Here is a 16,777-nt window from a genome sequence, read left to right as displayed (position 1 = left end):
AGTCGGATAACTTCGTTATTCAGTCCATTGCAAATTGTGGGGGATCGAACCGTAGTCCGCCCTACCGAGTTCAGTACCAGATACCTACTGAACCAACTCATAATGGATCTTTCATATTGTGTTTTTGCATGATCTGCAACCTTTAGATTAAATGATCTGGTAAGGATCACCTAATTTAATCAGTGCATTTCCTGATATATTCATATATTTTATGTTACTTTGGGGATCATTCACTTATATTCATCGGCTCTCCACGTAGTTTGCTATTAAGATGGTGCTGACTTCTCGTATAAACTACTCGGGGTTATTATAAAACTAAAAGTTCGAGGAATCGGTATAATAGGTACTTATCCTGATCTAGCATGTTGAGGTTCTCAGAGCGTTGTTATGGTAATGATTTTTTTTGTCTTGATTTCACTCAAGTTTTATAAAGTAAGCAACCTTTATACTTATTGGGTGTGTTAAAATTTTTTGTTATGGCTCAAGAAAATTGAGGGGAATAGATAATAGAAATTTTTTTCACATTAGGGACTTAACTTAAAATAAATCTATATTATAATTTATTTATTTTTTTTCCAGATAATAAGAAAGGGAAATAACAATGAAAGGGAAATAACAATGAAAGGGAAGGTAACATACTTGAAAAATGGAAATGGAAGTAACAAGTTTTCCCCCCCCCCCCCCCCCATACTTAAATTAAACATTGTCCCCAATGTTTTAAGGAAATGAAATACAATATGGAAAGGAAAAAGAAACTACAACTAAGGTTGTCTTCCGCCTCTGGTTCTTGGACCTGGTGATCTCTGGCGTAAGTCTAAGTTGTCGAACCTGCTAAACAACTCAGTAAACCGCTGGTCGGTTATGGCATTCCTAGCATCCTGTTGCTGTTGCATTTGACGCATCATCTGCAGCATTTCGACATTCTGTGCCTGCATACCATCGATAGCATCCATAATGTCGTCGTTGGTTGCAGGCCTTCTTCGTCGACGACGTTGGGAGGATGGGCCGGTTGCATTACTGGAAGGGTTGAGCGGGACTGACTGTTGTGTAGGCGGATGATCACCTTGTTCCATTTCTTCAAACTCATCTGTTTGCGGGTTTGTTTGTGAAGGCTCGGTGGTTTCGGGAGCGTTTAGATCGTAGAGGTGGCGGTCGGGGTTTGTGACATCAGTGAGGGCAGTATTTGGTAGAACAACGCTTGGGACTGCCTGGTTGTTCAACATAAGATAATATCCTCCGCCTACTCTGTTCTTAATCAAGCGGCTGGATCGACAGTAGCTGATATCCATAGATAGGGGAGGTAGGGGTTCTAAAGTTTGGAGTTTATCCCCTAGGTTTAGGCCAAGTGCGATGGTGGTGATTAATCCACCAATGATAAAAGGTTGCCTGCCTCTAGCGCATAAGGTGCGGATATGATGAAAGAGAAAGGAGGCGGCGTTTACCTGAGTATCTGGTTCGAAGACGCACTGGAGGAAAAATAGTTCCTTTGAGTTGACCTTGCTGTTGTTTGGCCTTCCAAAAATTGTGTTTTGCAAAATGCGGATAAAGTACCGGATAGTGGGGTTATGTATATGGGAGAGAAGGAGCTCTTCCCAGTTGTAGGTATCTATACCGGAGATTTTCTTAAAAAGGCCAAAAACGCCAACTGTGTTCCAGTTTGAGGTTGGAGGGATTCTGGCGTGCAGCAGACCTTCTGTGGGAAATTGTAGCATGGTACTCAATTGGTTTTGGGTTAAGGAGTACTCGGTGTTGAACATCCGGAAGGTTGCGGTACCGGTTAGAAATTCGTCTTCACCGGCGGGAGTGGTGTAGTCGTATGAACTTAAGAATTCTAAGGTTAGGGATGGGTAGGTGGGTTGATTATGAGTGCAAAGGAAGGTTAGGTTAGCTTGACGGAGCATCCATTCGATACCTTGGAGTAGGCCTAATTGTTGTAAACAGGTTAAATCGGGGTACCTGGTGGAAGCGACGCCTCGCTGTTGGAAACGCTCGAATTGCTCCCTCTGATAATTGTCATCTACGGATCGGAAGATGATATTTCCGAAATTCTGATTTCCCGCCATTGTGATGAATTTTGAAGGGGTGATTTGGAAAGAAAAAAAAAGAAATGTATTTGATAGGAGAGAATTGTTTTGTGGTGAATGAAGGAAGGTTTTGTGGGTATTTATAGGAGAAGAATTTGGAAGGTGGAAAGAAAAAGTGGTTGAAAAGTAATTAAGTGTGGTTAAATGAAAAATGAATGGGGAAGGTAAAAAGTTAAAGGTGTAACGTTCGTCTCCAACGGCTCCTTAACGTTCACTAGTCTGAGGAGTGTTACGCTCGTCACAGGGGTGTGACGCTCGTAACAGGCAATAGGCATGCCGTCCGTCACAAGATGTGTGACGCTCGTCACACATTCCTTTTTGGAAAGGCCTCAGTAGCGCTTCACAGAATTACTTTGGTTGGTGAATTTATTAGTTTTGTTTCGCTTATTATCAGTTTAGTCTGCAGTTTAATTTATTGTGCACGCTTAATCTGCTTTGTATAGTAATAATTCATAGGTAGCAACAGTAGAGCATAATAGCTATTGCATAATAAAATTAAATTAACAGCTTCAATAAAAATGATCATAATGTAATACAGGAAAGGAAAACAATGAAATGAAAGAGAAATAAACATGAATTCAAATAACATTAATAAATAATCTAACTTAAAACTAAATAACTTAGAAAAATAACTAAACTCTATCCCTCTGTACGATCTCTGGCCGGAGGAGCGAAAGAGTTAACATGATGTAGCAACTCGTGGAACTGATTCGTCATACTGCTCATGTATCCTAGAACTTCTTGTCTCATGTTAGTAAATTCTCCTCTGAGGGCGTCTTGTTCTGACATCAAAGCTTCAACGGCGGTGTTATAATCAGTTCCGGGCATATGATGTCGGAGGTCAGGTATGGCTGATTCTTCGGTCGGAACAGGCTGAGGAGGAGGGTCAATATCATAATAGCCGGATGGTGTCTGAGGGTCAGATTCAGCATGAGGGATCTGGTCAACATAATTCTCATAGTCATCACAAATCTCATAATCCTGGATGGATTCAGTGGATCTAGCAGGAGTTGGGGTTTCATTCAGGTTATAGAGCCAGTTCCTTTGGTTATGAACACTAGTCCTAGGATCGGGCATGGTGAATAGGCAGAGAACCTGGTTATCAATAATAAGCTCAAACTCATCAGTCTCTAGGTTTGCTATAAACATAGTGTTGAAGAGGAAAGGTATACTCATAGTAGTAATGCCACCAAAAGGGCTAAGGTCAAGCATAGGCTGACGTAATCCAATAGCATTACCTATCATAGTTATCAAACCGCCTATTCTAATGGGTGCTCTCTCATCCTGGATAAGGTGGTCCAAATTAGCTAACATAAAAGTGGCACCGTTTACTGGACGGTTCTGGGAAGCACAAAATATGATGAAGAGTTCATCACGTGAAACTGAAGTACTATTTGGCTTCTTCCCAAATAAAGTGTGGGTCAGGATCTTATGGAAATAGCGAAAGGCCGGGTTGTGTATGTTTCCAGAGAGAAACTCATGTTCTTCGGGCTCATCATTTCCAGTCAGCCTACCCCAAAAGTGTTCAAGCTCTCTATATTCAAAAAGTTCTTCCTGGCTTACAGTGAATGTATCAAAGGAGGTAGGGAAACCCAAAAGGTTGGTGAAGTCTCTAATATTAAATTGGTACTCCATATTGAACATTCTGAACTGGATAAAACCTCTGCTAATTCCTTTTCCATGGCTGGGTAGATAGATTAATGAGCTAAGGAATTCTAGTGTGAGTCTCCGGTAGGTGGTGAAATGTCTCAGGATAGGGGAGGTCTCCCATCCTATCTGATTCAGCAAATACAGAACACTCTGTCTCAGTCCAAGGGCAGTCATAGCCCAATCATCAGCATATAAACTAGGTAGCATCTCTCTAGCGGCTAGTTCTTCAAACTTTTGTTTCTGAGCCATTCCTCTGAACTTGATACCCATACGATCAATATGTCCCATCTGGTTAGTGTTAGCTAGAGAAAAGAAAACATGAGTTTAAGTCAGGATTTGGCCAAATGCCGAAAGAAGAAAAAAATTATTATTGTTATTTATATATATATATATTTTCTTTTTTTTTTTGAATAAATCAAGAATGAATACTAAACAGAAATTAAAAGAATAATTAAGAAAGAAATAGGGAAATGATAATAATAGAATAATAAAATAACAAATTAATTTGTGGGTTGTCTCCCACTAAGCGCTTTGTTTAAATGTCGCAAGCTCGACAAAGAAACTGTTAAATATAATCTATAGGTCCTGGGGGCGTTTCGTCTAAGTGCAGGATTTGCGAATCCTCGTTGGTTTCCGCAAAGTGATAGTGTTTCAGACGTTGCCCGTTTACGGTGAACGGTTCTGTAGATTTTCCTTTTATTTCTACCGCTCCACTGGGAAAGACTTTAGTGATATGAAAAGGCCCTGACCATCTGGATCGTAGTTTTCCCGGGAATAACTTTAGTCTAGAGTTAAATAAAAGTACTGTGTCTCCTTGCTTGAAGATTTTCCTTGATATACGCTTGTCATGCCATTGTTTTGTTCTTTCTTTATAGATTCTGGCATTTTCATAGGCGTCTCTTCTGAGTTCCTCTAATTCGTTTATGTCAAGGATTCTCTTTTCACCGGCGGCTTTATAATTCAAATTTAAATTTCTAATAGCCCAATAGGCTTTATGTTCTAATTCTACCGGGAGGTGACAGGATTTTCCATAAATGAGCTTAAATGGGGTCGTCCCTATGGGGGTTTTATAAGCAGTTCGGTATGCCCACAAAGCTTCTGGTAATTTCAATGACCAATCTTTCCTTGAAGTGGCGACCGTTTTTTCTAGTATTTGCTTGATTTCTCTGTTAGATACTTCCACTTGTCCACTGGTTTGAGGGTGGTAAGGTGTAGCTATCCTATGTCTTACTCCATATTTAAATAGTAGTTTTTCGAGTACTTTGGATATAAAGTGCGATCCACCATCACTGACTACTATTCTTGGGATGCCAAATCTCGGAAATATTATATTCTTAAAGAGTCTAGTTACTACTCGGGTGTCGTTTGTTGGGGAAGCTATAGCTTCGATCCATTTTGATACGTAGTCAACTGCCACGAGTATGTATTTGTTACCGAAAGAGGATGGGAAAGGTCCCATGAAGTCTATCCCCCACACGTCAAAAATCTCTACTTCCAAAATACCTTTTTGCGGCATCTCGTCACGTCTAGATATGTTTCCCGTGCGTTGACATCTGTCACATTCCTTAATAGCCGCATGTACGTCCTTCCATATAGTTGGCCAATAAAAGCCAGCTTGTAGGATTTTAGAGCAGGTCTTGGCTGTACTTGTGTGTCCACCATAAGGAGCGGAGTGGCAGTGTTGGATTATATTTTCTACCTCTTCTTCGGGTATACATCAACGGAAAATACCATCGGGGCCTCTTTTGAAAAGTAAGGGATCATCCCAGTAATAGTGTTTTATGTCGTAGAAGAATCGTTTCTTCTGCTGGTAAGATAAAGTAGGTGGAACTATTCCGGCAGCTAAATAATTGACTAGATCAGCGTACCATGGTGTGACGGATATAGCTAAGGTGGTTTCTACTCGCATGTCGGAGTTGTTCTCTTCCAAAGTAGCTATAAGTTTGTCATACGAGAAATCATCATTAATTGATGTTCTCTCCGGTTCAAGGTCCTCAAGTCTAGAGAGATGGTCGGCTACTACGTTTTCAGTTCCTTTCTTGTCCTTGATTTCTAAGTCGAATTCTTGTAGCAACAAGATCCATCTTAGGAGTCTAGGTTTAGCGTCTTTTTTTGTTAAAAGGTACCTGATAGCAGCGTGATCGGTGTAAACTATTATTTTGGCTCCTACCAAGTAAGAACGAAATTTATCTAGCGCAAATACCACTGCTAGGAGTTCTTTCTCGGTAGTGGCGTAATTCATTTGCGCTTCATCCAGGGTTCTGCTTGTGTAATATATAACGTGAAGCTTTTTATCCTTTCTTTGTCCTAAAACAGCACCTACAGCATAATCACTGGCATCGCACATTATTTCGAATGGTTCATTCCAGTCTGGTGTCTGCATTATGGGTGCTGAGATCAATGCTTGTTTAAGAGTTTGAAATGCTTTTAAACAGTTATCGTCGAATATGAATTCGGCATCTTTCATCAATAGTCCGGTTAGAGGTTTAGTTATCTTAGAGAAGTCTTTGATGAATCGTCGGTAAAAACCGGCGTGTCCTAAAAAGCTTCGTACTTCCCTCACGGTTCTTGGGGGTTGAAGATTTTTGATTACCTCTATTTTGGCTTTATCTACTTCAATTCCTCTGTTCGAGATGATGTGTCCTAAAACAATTCCTTCTTGTACCATAAAGTGGCACTTTTCCCAGTTAAGTACTAAGTTTACTTTCACACATCGCTCAAGGACTCTTTCTAGGTTTTCAAGGCATTCTTCGAAACTTTGTCCGTATACAGAAAAGTCATCCATGAATACTTCCATGATGTTTTCGAGAAAGTCGGCGAAAATTGCCATCATGCATCTTTAAAAGGTTGCAGGGGCATTACACAGACCAAACGGCATTCGTCTATAAGCGAAGGTACCAAAAGGGCATGTGAACGTTGTCTTTTCTTGGTCATCCGGGTGAATTGGTATTTGAAAGAAGCCTGAATAACCGTCTAGATAACAGAAATGTGAATGTTTTGCTAATCGTTCTAACATTTGGTCAATGAATGGTAAAGGGAAATGATCTTTTCGGGTTGCTTTGTTTAGTTTCCTATAATCAATGCACATTCTCCATCCCGATTCGATTCGTTTAGTTATAGTTTCTCCTTTTTCGTTTTCAATAACGGTTATGCCTCCTTTCTTTGGTACAACGTGTACAGGGCTAACCCATTTGCTATCAGATATAGGATATATAATACCTGCTTCCAATAACTTGGTTATTTCTTTCTTTACTACCTCACTCAGGATCGGATTTAGTCTTCTCTGGTGTTCCCTAGAGGTTTTACAGTCTTCTTCTAACATGATGCGGTGCATACAAATAGAAGGGCTTATTCCTTTAAGATCGGTGATGTGGTATCCTAGTGCGGTTGGATATTTCCTTAAGATATGTAAGAGTTTTTCTGTTTCGAGTCTTCCTAGATCTGCATTAACTATCACAGGTCGTTCAAGTTCTAAGTCTAGGAATTCATATCTCAGATTTTTGGGAAGTGTTTTCAGGTCAGGGGTTGGTTTGTTAAGACATTGCGTAGGGTCCGGTGTTATTGCTAAACATTGGTTAGATTTGTCCTCTAAAAGATAGTCTGATGATTTGTCTTCTCCTAACTCTGCTTCTTTTATGCATTCATCGATGATATCCATGAAGTAACATGTATCTTCTATTGCAGGTGCTTTCAAGAATTGGGAAAGAATGAATTCAATTTTCTCTTCACCTACTTCGAAGGTAAGTCGTCCTCGTTTTACGTCTATGATTGCACCGGCAGTTGCTAAGAACGGTCTTCCTAGTATAATAGGCGTAGTATCATCTTCTCTAATGTCCATAATTGTAAAGTCAGTGGGAATGTAAAACTGACCTATGCGTACGGGAACGTTTTCAAGGATTCCTACAGGATATTTGATGGAACGATCTGCTAGTTGTACAGACATTTTGGTTGGTCTTAATTCTCCCATTTCCAGTTTCTTACATATGGATAAAGGCATAACGCTAATTCCGGCTCCTAAATCGCATAAAGCTTTGTCGATGACAAATTTTCCTATGTGACAGGGTATAGAGAAACTACCCGGATCCTTGAGTTTAGGAGGCATGTTTTGGATTATAGCGCTACATTCGGCAGGGAGTGTAACAGTTTCGCTATCCTCAAGTTTCCTCTTATTAGAAAGGATTTCTTTTAAGAATTTAGCATATGAGGGCATCTGCGTAATAGCTTCGGTGAACGGAATTGTAACGTTTAATTGTTTAAGGAGGTCAACAAATTTTCTAAATTGGCCCGCATCTTTGGTTTTAACAAGCCTTTGAGGGTAAGGGATAGGTGGTTTGTAAGGTGGTGGAGGTACATAAGGTTCCTTCTTTTCTAGGGTTTCCTTACTACTCTCTTCCTTTTCCTTAGGTTCACTTTCCTCAGTTGATTTCTTAGGGTTTTGGTTTTCTATCCTTGGATCAGACGGTCCTTCCACTTCCGTTCCACTTCTTAATATAATTGCATGAGCTTGGCTTCTCGGATTAGGTTGGGGCTGTCCAGGGAATGTACCAGTTGGGGCAGCAGTAGGTGCTTGTTGTTGAGCTACTTGAGATATTTGTGTTTCCAGCATTTTGTTATGGGTAGCCAAGGCATCTACTTTGCTTGCTAGTTGTTTAAGTTGTTCGCCAGTGTGTATGTTCTGGTTTAAGAAATCTTTATTGGTTTGTTGTTGGGAAGCTATAAAGTTTTCCATCATGATTTCCAAGTTGGATTTTCTAGGGGTATTATTGTTAGGCATGGATGGATTTGGTTTCTGATATCCCGGAGGTATAGATGGGGCTTGATTTGGAGACTGTCCAGGTGCGTACAAAGCATTATTACTCTTATATGAAAAGTTTGGATGGTTCTTCCAATTTGGGTTATAGGTATTCGAATAGGGGCTTCCTTGAGCATAGTTCACTTGCTCTGCTTGGATTCCAGTCAAAAGTTGACAGTCCGTAGGAGTGTGGCCTTGGATTCCACAGACCTCGCAATTCTGAGTTATAGCAACCACGGCGGCTGGAGGTGATACGTTTAAACTTTCAATTTTCTGGACCAAAGCATCCACTTTTGCATTAACGTGATCAAGGTTACTTATCTCGTACATGCCAGTTTTCGTTTGAGGTTTTTCCACCGTTGTTCGTTTGGTTCCCCACTGATAGTGGTTTTAGGCCATGCTCTCGATAAGCTGGTAGGCATCAGCATAAGGTTTGTTCATTAGTGCACCACCTGCAGCGGCGTCTATTGTTAACCTTGTGTTGTATAAGAGACCATTATAAAATGTGTGAATTACTAACCAGTCTTCCAAACCATGGTGTGGGCAAAGTCTCATCATGTCTTTGTATCTTTCCCATGCTTCGAAAAGAGACTCGTTGTCTTTCTGTTTAAATCCGTTTATCTGGGCTCTTAACATAGCCGTTTTGCTTGGCGGAAAGTATCGGGCAAGAAAAACTTTCTTCAACTCGTTCCAGGTGGTGACTGAGTTGGAAGGGAGAGATTGAAGCCATCTTCTAGCGCTATCTCTTAATGAGAAAGGAAAAAGACGAAGTCGAATTGCCTCTGAAGTGACACCATTAGCTTTAACAGTATCGGCGTATTGGACAAATACGGATAAATGAAGGTTTGGATCTTCGGTAAGATTTCCAGAGAATTGGTTCTGTTGCACAGCCTGCAACAGCGAAGGTTTAAGTTCGAAGTTGTTTGCTTCGATTGCGGGCGGAGCAATACTTGAATGCGGCTCATCTTGCGATGGAGCGGCGTAATCTCTAAGAGCACGAGCTGGTTCTGCCATCTCGGTTAAAGAAGGAAGATCTTTGAGATCAGGAAAGTCTATAGGAGGGAGATTGTTTGCAGCACGATATTCCCGAATTCGTCGTAAGACTCGGAGATATAGCTCGATATCGTTGATTCGTAAATAGAGCGGTTCGCCTTGTGAGCGAGTGCGTGGCATACAAATCAACGAAAGAAAGAATAGAAGAAAGAGAAACCTTAGTCTCTACAGCGTAACGGAAGAGTTACGATATCGATTAAATAAAAGTCCCCGACAACGGCGCCAAAAACTTGATCGCTCGACTGTGTGAGTCGAGAATGGGATACAAACTGCAAGTGCACAGTTCTATCGCGTAGTTTTAAAAGATATCGATCCCACAGGGACTTATGAATCGATATACCGTTATCTAAGGTTACTACGTAAAGCTAAGGTGAAAAATGTTTGATTGTTTGGGGAAAAACTAAAAGCTAAACTAAGATCTAGATTAAATATTAATAAAACGGATATTGGTATGTAGTTCGTCAAAACTAGGGAATCAAGTCTTTGTCGGTTTCTTGGTTCTAAAATAAATCGTTTCAGTTAACTTTATTGGTTAAAGGTTTTATCTCAAACTCTCGCTCTGTTGAATAAACCATGATTTTATATTAATGTAGCTGTCACTTATAATTAAGTCAAAAACCATATTTTGAAAGCGATAAAGTTGCAGAAACTCTTTTTAAGAAAACACTGACCGTTTTAAACACCCTTATCTCAAACTCTCGCTCTGTTGACTTAGGTTATACAATTAAATCCAAATGCTTAACTCTCGTCCTCACATTCAATCTTTAAAAATACTTTTTGGAAAAGGTCAGAATTTAATTAACTCTAAAACTTGCTCTCGCCCTGATCTAGAATTAATGCCTAACTTACACTGTCCAGTTAAAACCTCAAACTCTCGCTCTATTGATTTTAACTTCTTTATGTCCTTTACTTTTGTAAAAAATCTTGTTATTAAACCTGTAAGTTGAGACCGTAAAAAGATTGATTTCAATTTTAAGTTTAAATAGACCGACTCAGTCTTGATCCCTTATTCTGCTTACTTTACATACCGATATCTAGGCGAATTAGCCAGACATGCTAAATAAACAAGAATACATATCATGCATAAACAGACTCATTCCAGGCAGATAATATAGATAAATAATAAAACAAAATATTAAATAACGATTAAAGAACCTGAATGCGTAATACAATAGTCTTGAACACTCCACCACAAGCCGGTAGGATTTGTTCTTCGATTCTTCAATTAAACAATAAATTAAACCAAGGAAATAAAACTAGAATCTAACGTAAGGTTAGATCCGATAAAAAGTTGCACAATAGTTTCCGGTGTAGAAACTATTATGCGAAAAATATCTAAATGCTAAAAAGGGAAAGGTAAATTGCAAGGGAAAAAGAATGTAGAACTTGCAAAAGAAATAAATAAACAATGTTAAGTTGCTGGAAAAGAAAAATAAGCAAAAGCGTAAAAAGAAAGAAAATTGGCAAAGCTTCGGCAATGTGAGCGTGGAAAAACCGAGGAACCCTTTTAGGTTTTAGAAGTGGCTATTTATATTGGTGCTGGCAACTGCTTTCCGTTTCTCAAGTTCTTCAACGTGGCTAAATGCACGGCGTGGATATAGGACACAAACTCCTCAACGTCTCTTCTTCAAGTCTTCTGAGGGCGTTACTTGCGCCAAAAAAGTAGACGGTGTGACGCTCGTCACACCATGTGTGACGTCCGTCACAAGGCTGCTTTGCGTGACGCTCGTCACGCACCCTGTGACGTCCGTCACAGGCACAGCATTGGTGACTTGTGCGCTTTGGGCTGGGCTTTGGCATTTGGTTCCTTTTTTTCTCCTTTTTGCACCTCCTTTTCTTCCATTTTCACTTGTTCTTCAAAATAGACTACCTGAGACAAATAGGAAGAAAATACCACGTAATCTCATAAAATGCAGTAAACCGAAATAAATAGTCATAGAATTTAATGGAATTAAGTCCTAAAATATGATATAATTTCGTGTTATCAATTTGGCATAAAAATATCAAATTTTGATAAATTGCATAACTAGATGAGATCAAATGATGTGTGAATGAAAAGTATGATGAGGGAAAACAAATATGATCATTTTTTTTTATCTTTTAGTGCCACATTCTTGACTTTTTATTGACTTTTCTTTTATGATGTAAATTAATTAATGAATGGTGTATGATTATATGATGATGCAAATGCATGAATTACCATGAGAATAAATTAATTTAAATGCACTTTCTTTTATTTTTGTTTTATGTGAAAATTAGGGATTTGATAAAAAAACTAAATGAATACACATGTTCATGATTATTCTTAATTAAAGAAAATAATCAATTATTTTATGATGAAAATGCATATAATTAAAATGTAAAAACAAACCTACGAAAAGGTGTGTGTGTGTGTGTGTGTGTGTGTGTGTGGGGGGGGGGGGGGGGGGGGGGGGGAGGTAGTGGGTGGGTGGGGAGGAGGTAGTTTCCATTCACTATACAAAAATTGGTAAACTCTTCTTCTCTCTATTATTTTTCTTCTTCTTTCTAAAACCCTGATTTTATAACCTTGTTTCTAATTTTAAAAAATTGATTTCTTACTATTCTTATCATTCTTTGTTTTATAGGTGAAATTGATTTTATAACCATGGATTCATGTGGGATAGGGAAATTATAGGTGAGAGAAATTATGACACCATTCGGCTAACTAGTTGGGGTGACGAATTCGACGACGATGTTTGAGTTCGATGCGTTCAAGCGAATTTTGGCTTACGTTGCCGAAAATACATTGAGAGCGGCCTTAGAGGCTGAGGTACCACACATGGTTGTCGAAGCCAACGAATTATAGGTATTCGATATGGGCAGAGAATCAACATTGAACCAAAATTACTCGAAAAACCGCAACTAGCAGGCATAAAAGATGATGGTTTGAAAAGCCATATGCTCAACTGCATCTACGATGATGACGCTTTATACTTCGAAAAGGATCATGACGCGTAGACAATAAAGATGCATCCACAAGATCTGTTGGAGGAAGTCGACTTAGGAGATGGAACCATTAAAAGGCCGACATATATTAGCAGAAATATTGACCCAAATTTAAGGTTAGAGGTAATTAAATTACTCCAAAAATTTAAAGATTGCTTTTCTTGGGACTATAACGAAATTCCAGGTTTAAGCAGATATTTGGTGAAGCTAAAGCTACAAATAAAGCCTGTGAAGAATTCGGTCAAGCAGATGCCTAGACGGTTTGCACCAGAGGTTATATTCAAAATAAAAGAGGAGATCGAAAGACTTCTAAAAAGTAAGTTCATAAGGACGACAAGGTATGTCAAATGGCTTGAAAATATTTTTCTAGTGATCAAGAAAAATGGAACATTTAGGGTTTGCATCGACTTCAGAGATCTGAATGCGGCAAACCCAAAGGACGAGTACCCAATGCCTGTTGCCCAAATGCTGGTAGACTCAGCAGCGGGTTTCAAATATCTTAGTATGCTTGGTGGTTATTCTTGTTATAACCAATTTTTTAATGCAAATGAAGATGTGTCGAAGATAGTGTTTTAATGTCCACGAGCCTTAGGCACTTATGAATGGGTGGTGATGCCAATTGGTTTGAAGAATGCTTTGGCAACTTACAAAAGGGTGATGAGTTCGATTTTTCATGATTCCATCAAAAAGTTTATGCAAATATATATATTGATGATATTGTCATTAATTGCGCGTCGGGAAATGGTCATCTCGACCACCTTCAACAATCATTCGAAAGAATGAGGAACTACAGACTAAAAATGAATCCTCTTAAGTGTGATTTCTATGTGCAGGCTGGAGATTTCCTTGGGTTCGTGGTCCACAAGAAGGTCATTAAAATTAACCAGAACAAGACTAAAGTCATCATGGAAACTCGACCTCCTTCGACCAAGAAGTAAGTTCAATCTTTATTACGGAAGATAAATTTTCTGAGAAGGTTTATCTCAAACCTTAGTGGCATGATTCGAGCATTTTTGTCGCTACTTCGCCTAAAAAGGAAGAGCTCATATGGCAGCCAAAGCATCAAAGGGTTTCCGACGAAATAAAATAATACTTGATGAATCCTCCGATTTTGTTCCTTCCTGTTAGAAATAAGTGCATAAGGTTGTATATTTCTGCTTCAAATTCTACTATATAAAGCATGTCAGCACAAGAGGATGATAATGGTGTCGGAAGGGCCTTTTATCACCTCATTCGAGTCTTGAACGATGCAGAAACTAGGCATAATCTTATAGAAAAGATGTTTTTTTGCTTGTATTTCTCATGTATGAAATTAAAGCACTATATAAAACCAGTTGATGTGCACGTATCTTTGCATTTCGGCATTATTAAACACATGTGATCTAAACCAATTTTGCATAGTCAAATTGGAAATAGGCTTTTTCCCTGACTGAGTATTCCCTAACATATATGCCTTTAAAGGCAATGAAGGGACATGCGGTCGCTGAATTCATCATGGATCACGCGATAGTCAAGGCGCCTCAAAATTATGTGGAGCCAGAATCTTGGAAGTTATACTTCGATGTCTCCTGCCATAAAATTAGGACTGGTGTTGGAATTTTAATAACCTCCCCTAATAAGAATTTGAAGAAGTTTAAATATAGAATTGAAGACTCTTGCTCAAATAATGAGGCCGAGTATGAAGCTTTAATGGCTGGTCTCAAAATTTTGTTAGACTTGGGGGAAAAAAGAGTCGAAGTTAAAGGAAACTCTGAATTAGTTGTTAAGAAAATAATGAAGGAGTACATATGTATTAAAGAAAACTTAATCATATACTTTGTTATATCCAACATAATAATCAAGTGTTTCGACTTTGTGGAAATTCAACATGTTCCTCGACTTGAAAATCAAAAGGCGAATGATTTGGCACAGATTGCCTCAGGGTACAAAGTGCCAAAGGAAAATTTAGAAGATTTGATTGAAGTACGAGGAAGAGTAAAATCGACAAGGTTGTCTCCTTCAGATCTATTAATGAAGAAGTTGAGGTCGGAAGGTCCTGAAAACTTTGAGGTCTTTTCCATTGAAGATTTGACTGATACTGACTAGAGAAGACCAATAGTCAAATACTTAGAGAATCTGACAGGATCAATTGATCGAAAGATTAAGTACAAATCTTTAAGTTATGTTATCATAGGAAACAAATTGTTTGAGAAAACACTTGAAGGAATTTTTCTCAAATGACTTAGTGAAGGTGAAACCTATCAAACAATATCAAACGTCCATAGTGGTTCATGTGGTGCCCATCAGGTCAGACACAAAATGAGGTGGTTATTTTTCCGACAAGGCATTTTTTGGCCTACAATGATTAAGGATTATATTGAGTTCACTAAGGGTTGTTAAGAGTGTCAAGTGAATTCAAGTATTCAACACGTCCTTGCAAGTGAATTACATGCAATTGTGAAGCCATTGCTATTCAAAGGTTGGGCATTGGATTTAATTAGTGAAATTCGACCAACATCATTTAAAAGTCAGAAGTATATTTTGGTTGGTATTGATTATTTTACTAAGTGGATAGAAGAAATTCCTTTAGTTAATGTTGACCAAGAAGCGGTAATAGAGTTCATTCAAAAACATATTATTTATAGATTTAGAATTCTTAAGACCATTACAGCTGATCAAGGATCGGCATTCACAGGTCGAAAGATGCAAGATTTTTCCTCAGAGATGGGAATTAATTTGTTAACATCTACGACTTATTACACCCAAGCCAATGGCCAAGTCGAGGAAGCCAATAAAGTCATTATTGGTTTGATTAAGAAACATATGGGGAAAACGCCAAAGAATTAACATAAAATCCTAAACCAAGTCTTATGGGCATGTCGAATGTCTCCTAAAGAGGAGAAGAATACTAATCTTTTTCAATTGACTTATGTACATGAGGCTATTTTACCTGTCGAAATATATTTACAGTCGGCCCGAATTCAAAGGCAATAAGAGATTCCATCTGACTAGTATTGGAATATGATGTTGGATGAAATAGTCGACTTATATGAGGAAAGGTTAGAGATTCCATCAAAGTTTTTTTAGTCTTCTAAACACTTATGTGTGGTTCTTTCTTTTGATGGCCAAAATTTTATTGGCTTAGCAAATTGTTGGGTGATGAATCATGAACAGTAGGTTGGGCTTGATTTTCTTTGGCGGTGGTAGGTTGACCTTTCTCTTCTGTTGGAACAGTCTCGACATTCGGGATAAATTGCTCTTATTCCACTTTCTTAGGGATTTTTGTTTTTGGATTGTCGGGAGACGAGTTATCATGAACGAAAGCTATAATATCATCCAATTATTTGTTTCGTTGAGGAGACAATTGGTCGACGTTAGCCTCAGCCTCATGATTTGGTTTGGTAGAAATACATGCACCTTCACCAATTGGTTGATTCTCTAGATGAACAAACGAGAGGCTAGAGTCAATAAAGTCTGACCAATGGATGTTAGAAAAGGTTTTATAGGGGATCCAATGGGGGATACATGTTGGTTTGTCCATTACGCTCTCATCCAGCTTTGGCGTTTCTTAGAAATAGAAAAATGGTTAGTTTTGAAATTAAAATCGAGAGGTAAATGTGTATTATGTATAGCAATACCTTGTGATCTTTCTCTTGTTCTTCGATTGGAGAATCTTTTGGTTCATCCTGCACTTGGTTGTCAGGAATGGACAAGTCTTCATTCTCTTTCCCTTTATTAGAGGGACCAACAGTCGAGGTTGTTGTTTCTTTTGGAGGGTTGTTTTTTTGAGTAGTGCCTTTCTTACTGAATATTGGTTTGGAAGGAGTCTTAGGCTTAGGTCTTGAGAAAATCAGAGTTTTTCACAATCCTCTGAGCTTTTGATTCAGCCACAACCTCTATTGGTTTTAGAGTAGCATGTTGAAAGAGATTGTCTTGTTTTGTTGAGTCATCGAAGCCATCAAAGAAGAAATCAAATGCATACCTGTGTCGAGGTAATATTTTTGGATATCTTTTTCTTCTTAGTTTTTGTGGTTGTAGGAGAGTCGAGATCATGTTTTTTATTCTGAAATAAAAAGCAATATTATAACCATTTCGAAGATTAGCTAAATTTACAGAAAGAAAAAACTTGCATTTTTCTGTTGGGGTTCTTCTTTTTTCTTATCTTCACTAGTATTAGAAGGTCCTTCGACGTTTGTGTCACCCTTTACTGATGTTTTGTCTACAACAGAAACGTGAGATAAATCGAAGGTAT

The 16,777-nt window shown here is 38.6% G+C and overlaps 1 pseudogene; it reads left to right on the top strand.

Moving 5' to 3' along the window:
* The first annotated feature begins 9,055 nt into the window (after positions 1 to 9,055).
* LOC127089350 (uncharacterized) lies at positions 9,056 to 9,155 on the top strand (annotated as a pseudogene).
* Positions 9,156 to 16,777: the final 7,622 nt, after the last annotated feature.

The sequence above is a fragment of the Lathyrus oleraceus genome, chromosome 5 (assembly GCF_024323335.1).
Source record: "Lathyrus oleraceus cultivar Zhongwan6 chromosome 5, CAAS_Psat_ZW6_1.0, whole genome shotgun sequence".
Lineage (NCBI taxonomy): Eukaryota > Viridiplantae > Streptophyta > Magnoliopsida > Fabales > Fabaceae > Lathyrus > Lathyrus oleraceus.
Note: the sequence above shows the minus strand (reverse complement) of the source record. Positions and strands in the feature narration are given on the sequence as shown.